The sequence below is a fragment of the Dermacentor albipictus genome, chromosome 1 (assembly GCF_038994185.2).
Source record: "Dermacentor albipictus isolate Rhodes 1998 colony chromosome 1, USDA_Dalb.pri_finalv2, whole genome shotgun sequence".
NCBI lineage: Eukaryota > Metazoa > Arthropoda > Arachnida > Ixodida > Ixodidae > Dermacentor > Dermacentor albipictus.
The window spans coordinates 456,376,687-456,389,087 of record NC_091821.1 but is presented as its reverse complement, the minus strand read 5'-3'; positions in this window follow the sequence as shown (position 1 = coordinate 456,389,087).

The window sequence follows — 12,401 nt, the reverse complement described above, 5'->3', positions numbered from 1 at the left end:
TCACCTAATACTAGAACGTATTCAGAACTTCAATGCAAAAGAAAGACATGCATCTGCCTAGATCTACGCAAATGCGTGCCGCCCCTTGACACAGAGCAAGATCTGGTGCTTTTGTAGTTATTAGCAGACATTAAAAGCTTCAAGCCTGATTGAGTAGTGGGCTAAAAGTCAAGCTGTGGTCGATTAGGGACGCGCAAGGGCTCGAGAATAATCAAACAAGATGCAATTGTCTTCCAATACAATTGTATGACTTCCCGTTGTAGGCATGCAGTTTTCAATTTACTGGCTGCACTTGGGTGCAAAGATGTTGTTCGACAAAGTGAATAAACCTTATACAGAAGCAGCATTTTTATAGTTAGCATAGTCTTCGTTATTTACTGATACCTCAAATTTAGAAAGCCCTGCATATACGGCCTCAACAAACTAATTTCATAGTATGTTTGTCAAAGTAGAAGCAGTCATCAAGTAGACGTAGTCATTAAAAGACAGGTGAAATTAGGTAATCATTGGAATTGTTACTCAAAATTGAATTTTGGACAGCTCCTCCCGATGAGATATTGATGGAAGCGGTTTGTCCATGCCACATATAAATTTAGATATCAAAAATAGGGATTAGAGAAAACCTTGGCATGGAGTTTAATTAATGAGAGCAGCCATGCCCTCGAGGAGACATAACTTCATTTTCTGTAGGGAGAAATGAGGCTAGAGCATCTTATTGACATATATATGTGCCCATGCATATATGTTATCTTTGTTATGAACCTTTCTTCATGCGTTTGCAAGGTGTGTTTGTAACATCTCATTGTGCACAAAATTAAATCCATAAGAACCCGACAAGAAGCTAAACAAGAGAGCAATTCCAGTGGCAAACCATGCTAAACCAACCAGGCGGCCATCCCAGTAACAAAGCGTATAAAAAAATTTTGTGACATGAATTCCGGCTTTTGAAACATATGTATATGAATGCTATCTATATTAGGCTGATGGGCAACTTTAAACAATGGTTATGCCAACATCAGACCGATGTGGATAAGAAAAGAGTGGCACCAAATGCTTTGGCAGAGCATGCAGCAATGACTAAACACAATAGTGACTGAATGAACTCTAGCATAATCGACCAGGTAAGAAATAGGAAGCCATACCTATATACCCGGTTTCCCCATAAATGTAATCAATAGGACACACGCTCATCTGAAAGCAAAGAACCCTTCCCTGTCTTATGCTAAAGCCTGCTTAAATATGCACGTCTGCTTCTTTCTCCCCATTGCAAACACAGCTTCCATGTAGTCGCCGAAATGTATTGCTTTTAATGTTGTATTTCGTTGGTCTATGTCTTTCTTTGTCATGTTTCCTACCGACCAGACAGGCTTCCGTGAAACTCTTGATGATACAACTTTTGTGCGAAAGCATTGCTTAAGGGACCTTTGCCTAAGCCATGTCTTTAGGCGGTAGAGCACATTTTTCTAGACGTTCTAGAGCCATTATTCACAGCATGAAACCTCAATTCGTGGGTCTTGAAAAGGCAATTAGGCCAGATTAACATAGAGTCTATATGGGGTATATCAGGCGTAATTTCTCAAGCCCCGAATTATATTTAACTCACAGGAGGCCACTTTAGGTAAGTTCATTAAACTGAGAGCACTCCACCAAAACATAAAATTCGTGATCAGCCACTAGAAATCCTGAAAATGGCAATACAGTACAATGAGTGCATATTACACAAATGTATCCTACAACTCGAGAGGTAGCATCAATTTTGTACGCACCTTTGTGAAAGCACACAGATCAGGTGCTTTATCGTCGAGCTGTCCAGTTTTCAGCAGTGCAGCAGATTTGTGCGGGATGTAGCGACGCCTCCAGGAGCCGCAAAATTTTCAACAGTAAGAAATGTTTAATTTGTTGCACTGTAAACATGAAAATTTGAGATATACGAGTGTCATGTGGAATTCCAAAGAGAGCCTCACAAAGCAAGCTGCATGAATCTGCGTCTGGCTGTACAAATTTCTCTGTTATATCTAAGCAGGTTACACTGCTATTTTGTAACAAGCGGAATTTCAGGAAGGCACGAAATCAGCAGCAACAACAGACTACCAGGACAATCAGCAACAAAACCCAAATATGTAGTAAAACATAGAGCATTGGAAAAAAAATATTGAGCACATGAAATGCATTATGAAAGCGAGACCGCGATTTCGTAGCGAAGCTATTCATTTTCGCTATTCGTTAGTGGTATTACCGACGCCCCGGCCCATGCTACGCATTGGAACAGCCGGCCGTTATCGGTGGCGACAAGAATAGTATAGAATCAAGGGGTAAGTATCCCTACAAAATCGCAGTCCTTACTTTATTACGCACTGTCCTAACCTACGATTGCAAGAACTGACATCCCGTTATTATGATTTGGTGATTATGATTGCGATTATTAAAGGCCGGCGTCTGATTGAGATGTCCCGAATAAATATAAACCTCTTCTTTCTAATATCGGCCTATATCTGCTCTGAAACAAAGAAGACAAATACGCGAAGAGACTCAAGAGTATAAACAATAGATATGGGTTCTCGCAATGCGGACCTCCAGACCGAACTGTATACACACAAAAATCTTCATACAAGGTTCTATGTGCTTAAGCGTCAAACATACTAATCGTGTGCCAACGCGCGTAGCCTGTCATACATCGACCTATACAATACACATGTACCGTACTTGCAGGAATGCCTGCATAACGCATAACTCCTTGCCAGGAACTACCGAACGAACGGTAACTTTCCTTGTTTTCAAATATGTGAGCTCGTTCAAACATAGTAATCAAGGCGGGTAGCATATATTTCAAAGCAGAGCACAAGTACGCCTTAACATCAGAGGAATTTGTCGTGAAGTTGCTTGCTAAATCTTCACAGCAACACGTCCAACCTACGATCAGAAAACTCTCTGCTCTAGCTAGTTACACAACAATCATTACGTGAACCATAAGCTGCAAGAATGCGTGCAAGCGCCAAACTTGCTTACATTTCAAGACTTAGCGAACGCTCCTTCGCCTCACAGGTACCATGGCACCGACGATTTCTGGCACGAGCACTGTAGAACTTCCGATGAACTCCAGCTCCGCAAAAGTACAACCTTCAACAAAGTCTTCCATGCCCTACGATTTGCGCTAGCACGGAGAGGATCGAGGGACTGGGCCTGCACAATACTTTTGACGAGTACGCAGTCGCGACGTTATATGCACAGAAAGAACGACTTTGTTCTTCAACTCAGGGCAGGGAAGTATTGGCGAGGTTAGACTTTCCCCTGAGACCCCAGTATTGCGGAGAGGAAACGGCACAGATAGACCGCAACGTTCGATCGCACATCGCGGTGGCACCAATTCCCAAAAAGATGCACCCGAAGTACCATCCCGGACGACACAGAGCAAGGGTAAGGACCCTTCACAAACGTTTTGGCATGGGACCAGGGGTGTATGATACGGATGCCAGTCGAGCCAGCTCAGACACTTTCACCATAGTCTCTACATGCAACAAGAACATAACAAGGGCATCCTTCAAAACCGCCTCGGCATGCATGGCAGAGGCTGCAGCCATCGTCTTGGCCATTCAGGACGCCGAGCGCCAAACCAATTCCGCTGTCATATTATCCGACTCGCAAGCGGCTTGCCGCCTGTTTTTACATGGAACGGCACCAAAATCATTAATCAAAATTTTAGGAAGTCAACTAGAGCGGCAACACACTATCGTATGGTTTCCGGCACACGAGCGACTGGCAGGAAACGCGAGGGCAGATCGTATTGCTCGAGGGTTAAACGTCCGAGCAGCAGCATGGCCTAGCGACGACCTTCCACCGAATTCTCGTGACATCCTCTTACAGCAAAGGCAGGAGGAGAGATGTTTTGGACATCCTCACTCCGATTTAAACAGCCAACAGGAGAAGGACTGGCGTCGTATTCAGACGAATACATACCCCAACCCGCACCACGTGCATAGAATACACCCCACGAGGTGCACAGACACACCCACACTAAAGCACATCATATGGGAGCACCCCGGGAGGCCTCCGCACATAGACAGTCCAATATTACACTAACACCCACTAACTAGGAATAGGCAGTGGGAGGCATGGCTCGCGGACTAGGGTCGGGAGAGCCAGTTCGCTCTTCTGGACAAAGCCCAGCGAGCTGCTCGTGCCAGTGGGGTCCTGGAACAGGGGCTCCAACCATCGTGCCTTATGTTGTTTCCATTGAATAAAGTTTTACTCTGTCTCTCTGCCGCAAGCTGGCACGTGCCCTGACTACTGAGACTCAAGAACGTGAAAAGAGAAGACATGACCGTGCTCATCAACCACCGCACAACTTTTCTCCTGGTTCGTTTTTGTGGCTTTGGATACCAGCCCCCATTCCTGGCCTTTCTTCCAAACTCCTGGCGTGTTATAAAGGTCCGTACCGTATAATCGAGGCCACTTCACCGGTCAACTACATCGTCGAGCCGCTCACCGTGTCACCAGACCTGCGCCATCGTGGGTGAGAGACAGTACATGTCAACCGCATGAAACCTTATTACGACCCACTCATCCTCTGAGCGCCATGAGTTGCCAGGATGGCTATCCTTCACTTCTGGGGCATTGTAATGAAGCAGACGCGCCCCTGTGTATGTGCCGTTTGAAGAGGAAGACGAAGGGCCGTGCCGTGATCGTGAGCGAGCCCCGTGCTACGGACAGCCCTTGCAGTGCCTTGATTTACCTAACCTGCCACAACGTTGTCAACTCCTATAAACCTCGTCGCAATATATATATATATATATATATATATATATATATATATATATATATATATATATATATATATATATATATATATATATATATATATATATATATATATATATATGAGAACAGTGGAAAGAACAATAAAGAGGCTCGGGAAGGGCAACGCAGCCATGATGAAGCACAGACCGCTTTGAGGATACAATCGGTACGACGTACTGCGGGGTATGTGGAAAGGTGTAATGGTTCGAGGACTTACTTTTCGAAATGCGCTTATTTGCTTGAAATCAGTGGTACAATCAGGACTCAATTTAACTAAAGGTCAGTGGAACGCCTCGCATTGGGCGCTCACGGGAAGACTACAAGGGAAGCTGTGGAGAGCGATACGGACGGGACAAGTTTTGAAGTTAGGGAAGCTCATAGTAAAATTAATTATGAACAATGACTGAGGAAATGGGCTTGGATAGCCTTGAGGTATATGTACAAAAGAAACATTGATTCACAGTGGAGGAAAGGCACTAAAAAGCTTACAAGCCACAATGCGACCTGTATGGTGAGCAACATGGCAACAAAGAACATCAAGCGGAAACTCATAGAGGCTGAGAAAATCTCATGGGTGGCGGCAATAGAAAAGAGGCCTACGATAAATAACTGCTTAAGAGGAAAAAAACGAAATCAGCACCGAAACAATTCGCGGTTACTCAAAGCGGAGCTCATTACATTTCGAAGCGAGATCAGGATACCTTAGAACACACGCCTATAAAGCGACATTAACGAAGGAGCAAGAAGAAGCTGCTTGCTGTGGGCGACGATGGAGCATGATATAATAGAATGTGAAGATATCTCCCAGCGGTCGATTTAAGCAATACAGGCCTTCTTGGCGCCATTCGCTCCAGCGAGAAAAGGCTGAAAGTGAACACGTCCGCAATAAGGATTAGTAAAAGGCGATTGGTCGATTGGTGAAAAAAAAGTAGGGAAACGAGAAAAAACGGTGATGTACAAAACAAAATTTACAATAGGGAGTCAGAAAATTTGGCGATGGGAATTCATCATGGATGGATGGATGCGAAACTTTAATAAGGTCCTGAGGTACGCGACTCAGCGCGCTGCGGGCCGCTCCCACGTTGGGACAGCCAGGCCTTGCCCGACCGCCGCATCGTGGGCCCTCTGGACAGCCCATAGTTGCACCCCAGCATCAGGGCTCTTGATAGCGGAGAGCCACTTTTCTTCATTGATTTCTTCTGTGCCTCGTAACGAGGGGCAACGCCAGAGCATATGATCTAGGCTAGCGATGTCATTGCAATGCCTGCAAGAACTAGTGGCATAGGTGTCGGGATAAATTTTGTGGAATAAAGCCGGGCTGGGATAAGAGCCTGTTTGCAGTAATCTGAGGGTCAATGCCTGCGCTCTATTTAACTTCTTGTGTGGAAGGGGAAACTCTCTCCTGCCGAGATAAAAGTGCTGCGCAATTTCGTTATATGTGGTCGGTTGATCTCTATTCTCCACCGCTGCGGGCCGGCGTTGGAGTTCTCCATGGTCGCGGAAAGTGAGACCTCGCGCCTTGGAGTGGGCCAGCTCGTTGAGGTTTCTGGGGCCTCCCGTGATGGATCCCATGTGAGCGGGGAACCACGTGAGAGTGTGGGTGGTGATGATTTTGCCGTCGAGGATGCGACAGGCTTCCTTACACACGGCGCCAACGCTGAAGGCGCGGATGGCTGCCCTGGAGTCGCTGAAGATGTTGGCATGTCCGTCATCCAGGAGGGCCAAGGCAATGGCCACTTGCTCCGCCGCACGCGACGACGTGCTTCGTATCGAAGCCGCGTTAACGGTTGAACCCCTGTGGTTGATTGACACCACCGTGAAATTGTCGCTGTTTCCATACTGGGCCGCGTCAACGAAGCAGCTGCCGCCAGGGAGTTCTGTTGCGCGGCGTAGGAGCGCCACCGCTCTGGCCTTTCTTCTTTCTACGTTGCGCTGGGGATGCATATTGCGCGGGGCGGGCGATATGATGATATTATCTTTCTGCTCTTTCGGTAGGCCTTGGTAGGCGTCTTCGACAGTGGCCGGGGGGACGCCCATCTCAGTTAGGAGTCGTCTGCCCGCCCTGGTGCCGGAGAGCCTGAGAATCTGTGCTCTTTCTTGTGCTTCTGCAATCTCTTCCAGGGTATTATGAATACCCAACTGCAGGAGTCGGTCGGTGCGTGTGTAGTTTGGTAGTCCGAGCGCGCTCTTGATGCCCCTCCTTATCATGGCATTTAGTTTGTCTCGCTCGGCCCTCTTCCAGACGTGCATGGCCGCTACGTACGTAAAATGGCACAACAAGAAAGCGTGGACTAGCCTTAACAGATTCTCTTCGCTCAGGCCTCTCCTTCTGTTAGCTACCCGCCTGATTAGACCGATGACGCTATCCGTCTTCTTTGCTAATTTGTGAATGGTGATGCTATTTGTGCCTGTCCCTTCGAGTGTCATTCCCAAGATTCGAATGGACGCGACTTTGGGAATGGGATCTCCGCAACTGGTGTAGAGATTAATGTCAACTTCAGGGGACGGTTTCCAGTTCTGTGGCTTGCGGCCCTTTCTACTTGGGCTGTAGAGAAGGAGCTCCGATTTCTTTGGGGAGCACCGGAGTCCCGTGTTGGTTAAAAAGCGCTCTGTAGTGTCGACAGCTTCCTGGAGAGCGGCTTCGACTTGTCCGTCACTGCCACCCGCGCACCAGACAGTGATGTCATCCGCGTAGATCGTGTGACCGATGCCCTGGACCTTGCCTAGATACCTTGAGAGGTCAACCATTGCGATGTTGAAGAGGAGTGGTGAGATGACTGATCCCTGGGGGGTGCCTCTTCTACTCAGCTCCATTGTCTCCGATTCCAAATCTCCAGCCTTGAGGATGGCGCATCGGTTGCTCAAGAAAGACCTGACGAAGGCATGGAAGGACGAGCCCAGGTCGAGCTTGGAGATGGCGTCGAGGACGAACTCGTGACGGATGTTATCAAAGGCCTTCTCCAGGTCCAAACCAAGGATGGCTCTCGTGTCCCGAGTGCAGCGTTCCAGGATTTGGATCTTGATAAGCTTCATGGCGTCCTGAGTGGAGAGGCCTGGCCTGAAACCTATCATGTTGTGAGGGAAAAGGTCGTTGGTCTCGATATACTCGGCAATTCTGTTATGGATGGCGTGCTCGGCCACCTTCCCTACACATGATGTCAGTGAGATTGGGCGGAGGTTGTCCAGGCTCGGCGGTTTACCGGGCTTTGGGATTAGTATGACCTTCGCCAACTTCCATTCTTCAGGTACAATTCCCTGCTCCCAAATCCGATTTATCTCATCTGTAAGAAACTCGATCGATGCGTCCTCTAGGTTTCTGAGAGCCTTGTTGTTAATGTGATCCGGGCCGGGTGCTGACCTACCATTGAGGTCGTGTAGGGCGCGGCGGATTTCACTGATTTTGAAAGGTTCGTCCAGCGCGGAGTTCGGCTTCCCTTTGTATACCGGGTATGCCGCCTCATCGGCCACAGTTTTGAGCGGCAGGTACTTCTTAGCCAACATCTCCAGCATGTCCTTTTCCGAAGACGACTTCTTGGCTTCGTGGAGCGCTTTAGCGAGGACACTTCTCTGGTTTGACTTGGTGCCGGAGTCGTCGAGCAAGTGTTTGAGAAGATTCCACTTCCCTCCCGTGCGCATCTGCCCGTCAATTGAATTGCAAATTTCGTCCCATTGCTGCCTAGACAGGGCTTGGCAGTGCTCGTCGATCTGCTTGTTGATCTCGGCTATCTTTTTTCTGAGCTTGCGATTCAAGCGTTGGCTTTTCCACCTCTCGAGAAGTGATTGCTTAGCCTCGAGAAGGTGTGCTAGCCTGCTATCCATTTTGTCTGTCTGTAGATCCGTCTCTATGGTTTTGGTGGTGGAGCAGACATCTTGCAGAATTAGTGCGCACCACTGGACGAGACTCTCCGGCTTTTCTCCACGGGCGGCGCGGGCCTTGCGAACCTCACGGAATTTGTCCCAGTCAGGCACCGAGAACGCCTTCTTTCTTTTCTGCTCCACTTGTAAGCTGGTGACCGTGATGTAGTGATCACTACCGAGGTCTATGAGCAGATTCGACCACATGGCTGAGCCAGCGTTTTTAACAAAGGCGAGATCCGGGACAGAGTCCCTGGTCGAGGAGGTGCCCCGTCTGGTGGGAAAGGCTGGGTCCGTCAATAGAGAGAGTCCCGCATCTCCCGCCTCCTGCCACAGGCTTCTGCCCTTGACCGTGTCGTGCGTGTAGTTCCACGCGTGAAAGGGGGCGTTGAAATCGCCGGCCACAACCAGGGGAGAGTTTCCGGCGAGTTTCGTTGCTCTAGTGATGATGGTTTTGAAACGTTGTCTGTGATCGCTCGGGCTGCTATATACGTTAAGTATAAAAATGCTAGAGGTATTGGATTGGCTTGGGATGACTTCTACTAGGGAGGTCTCCGTCTTGCTAGGCCGGACCCCTAGATCGTGTGCGACGAAAGTGAACTTGTTGCTGACTAATGTGCAGATTCCTCTGCCATCCCCACGTAGAGTAAGAGCTTTGTATCCCGGGAGTGAAACCTGATCAGTCATCGTTTCTTGCAATAATATAACATGTGGCTTTTCTTTGTGAGTGCGAACAAACTGCTGCAGGGTGCATCTTTTATGGCGGAGTCCCCTGCAGTTCCACTGCCAAATCCTAAATTGGGTGTGTGGCGCCATCCTTGCTGCATAGAGCGCCTTCCGGCGTTGCTACTAGGGTCTCGAGGGAGGTGGTTCTATTAATCGGTCCGGGAATGTGCAGTGATGGCGGCGTAGGTACCAACGCGCCATCCGTGAAGTAAACTGGACGTACGTGGGTTGACGTCATGATGTCCATTTGCTGCACCTTGGACTCTATCTCTGGCATTCTGTTTTCTAAGCATTGAATTTTGACGTTTTGTGCGTCTAACTTCTGATCCACGACCAAGAGTCGCTGATCCACTGCAGATAGTCGATCGGTAATCTTCTTGATCTCGTAGCAGATTGAATTCAACATTTCTCTGACTTCGGACTTGGCTTTAGCCGGTACATTTTCGGGCATGCTGGGAACGGCCTTTCTTTTGGCTGGGTTGCCCGAGTGGCTCGCATCCACGACCATGGGAACGTCTGTGGTTTGGGGAGAGGGGGTCCCCGAAGGGGATGAACTAGGGACTGGAACGGCGTGAGGTCCCCGAGGGGTTTGGGGAGAGGGGGTCGCCGAAGGGATTCCTGAGGGGGTTGAACAAGGGACTGGGACGTGGTGAGGTTGATTAGCCTTTCTGAGCTCTGCTATTTCGGCTCGCATTAACTCAATTATGCTGCGCATCTCGGCATTTTCTTTTCTAAGCTGAGCTATTTCCGACGAACCATGCTCTGGCGCCGCACCCCCAGTTACCTTTACGGCAGTTCTGTTTTTTCATGTTTTTTTTTTTTTACATAGCTGGGAGATTAGGCAGCATAATAGCAAGAGCTTGGTGGAGCAACCCATCGCCTCGTTCCAAAGGGGGCGCTCATACCATTCATCCATTCATCCTTCCGGCACAGGTGCATACGGGAGTGTACACTATAGCCAGAGCCAGTCTCCGGCTATTCAGAAAGAAATTCCCTTTTGTTCGGCATAGTAATGTATCTTTAACGCGTACACTTCGATTTGGAGCGCTGAGTTTGCGCGGTCTTGTAAGGCCACGTCACCCACAAGCAAGGAGGTCGCAGCCTCAAAACTTTACGAACACCAGAGGGCTAATCTCGAGAAGGCGCTGGATAAGAAATAATACCTTTTCTTTTGTTCGGTCTATTCATGAATTATTAGTGTGAACACGCAATACCATATGGGCAGCTATTGCGGTGTCGTGAATGCGCTTCACCGACAGGCGATGCGGTGGTGGCCAGAAAATTTCTTACCAATTGTAGAGGGCTCATCGCAGAACTGTAAGAGCAATAATTGGAACAGCCTTACGTCATAGCACCCCTAGGTGTCTATGCTGTCCTGCTGGCGATTTTGTGATTTGTGCCGATGTCTATTCCCAGATTGTCATGTGGCGGAAGCTACCAACACATATGGCCGAGATAGCGTACCTGTTGCATAGGTGTTCATAGTAATATGTTAGTTTGAGGACATCGGATGCCTAGAATTGCGAAGGGAGTGCTTCAGGATGAAGGTTTTGTACGTTTTGGGAGATTCCTGTTGACGTGCCATCACGTAGGGGAACAGACCTGCTATATAATCCTATCCAGAGAATATCTTCTAAGTGAATGATAGCTGTGCAGTCTTCACGGCTTTGTCAGCACACCGTACGTACAGGCTTGCAGCACACGAAGCACTAACAGTCAAATGTTACTGGCTATCGGACTTCGCTGTCGACATTCTTAATTTATTTTACATTGCACACGCGTATTATAAACACTTGCTGCCCTGCTGGAACGTTTTATTCTTCGTCCCTCTATACGCGGCAGAATATACCTAACATAACAGAACAGGTCTGAGAGTTATACGCGCTTGCGCAGCTTTACGCGAAAACAGGTCGGTCTAGAACTTCCTGTAGAAAGTCCTGTTCCATTTGCTTCCCTCAGCGCCACCTTACGCGTCACTTCCACACATGCTTACCTGCGGAACGTTTTTTAAGTAAATTCATGCAATATGTATGCCTGTAGTAGCGAATAAAGCGAAAGGTCATACAATCCAAGTACACGGGCGCTTTCCCATTTTTCCACCATCAAAAAAGCCGTCGCCTCGGCCGGGATTCTATGCCACGACCTCGTCCGTAGCAGCCCAACACCAAAGTAACCAAGGCGGATGTGCATGAATCGAATAGAAAACCATTGGAAGCGAATCTATCCACGTAAAGCTGCAATTAACAATACAGAAGCAAGAAATGTCTGTGACGCCCCCTCTCCTCGCCGTTGAGCGGATTAGTACAGCAGCTGAGAAGGCAGACGGTAATGAGAGAAGCATGTGCCGCTGCATGAAGGGTAAACGTCGCCAACTTTGAGGGAGCATCGCCTGCGGAAGCTTCACGAAGTTTGACGTCCGAGCTCCTCCTCTGTTTTTTCTTACACGGAATTTAGCATCTGTGCTATTGGCAATATCCATTTCCGTCTGACGCTTAAACTGTGGTGAATGTTGCCCTCTCCTCGAGCATTTAATGCTTTGGAATTGGAACGACACTGCGCGTTGACTTGCCCATTTACATTCCATTGAGCTCTGGTATTTTACTTGCGTGGTTTTAATGTTTCACCCGAGAAACTATTGGTATTTGTACTCACAGAAAGAACCATGATACGGCGTCAACCACTATGCCGCATTTCACAATTCACTACTGTAAGTCTTATGCTGCTTATGAAATGAATAACGCTTCACCAATGTATGAATTTTGTTTTTAATTCCCTCCATTTGAATCCCTCCATTACCTCTATGGTGAGGAATATGGCAACAAAGGACATCAAGCAGAAAGTCAGAGAGGCTGATAAAATCTCATGGCTGGCGGCATTGAAAAAGAAGCCTACTGTCAGTAACTACTTAAGAGGAAAAAACGAAATCGGGAAAGAGAGAATTGATGATAACTCAAAGGGAAGCTCATTACTTTTCGAAGCTCGATCAGGATACCTTAGGGCACACACCTATAAAGCGAGATTTAGGA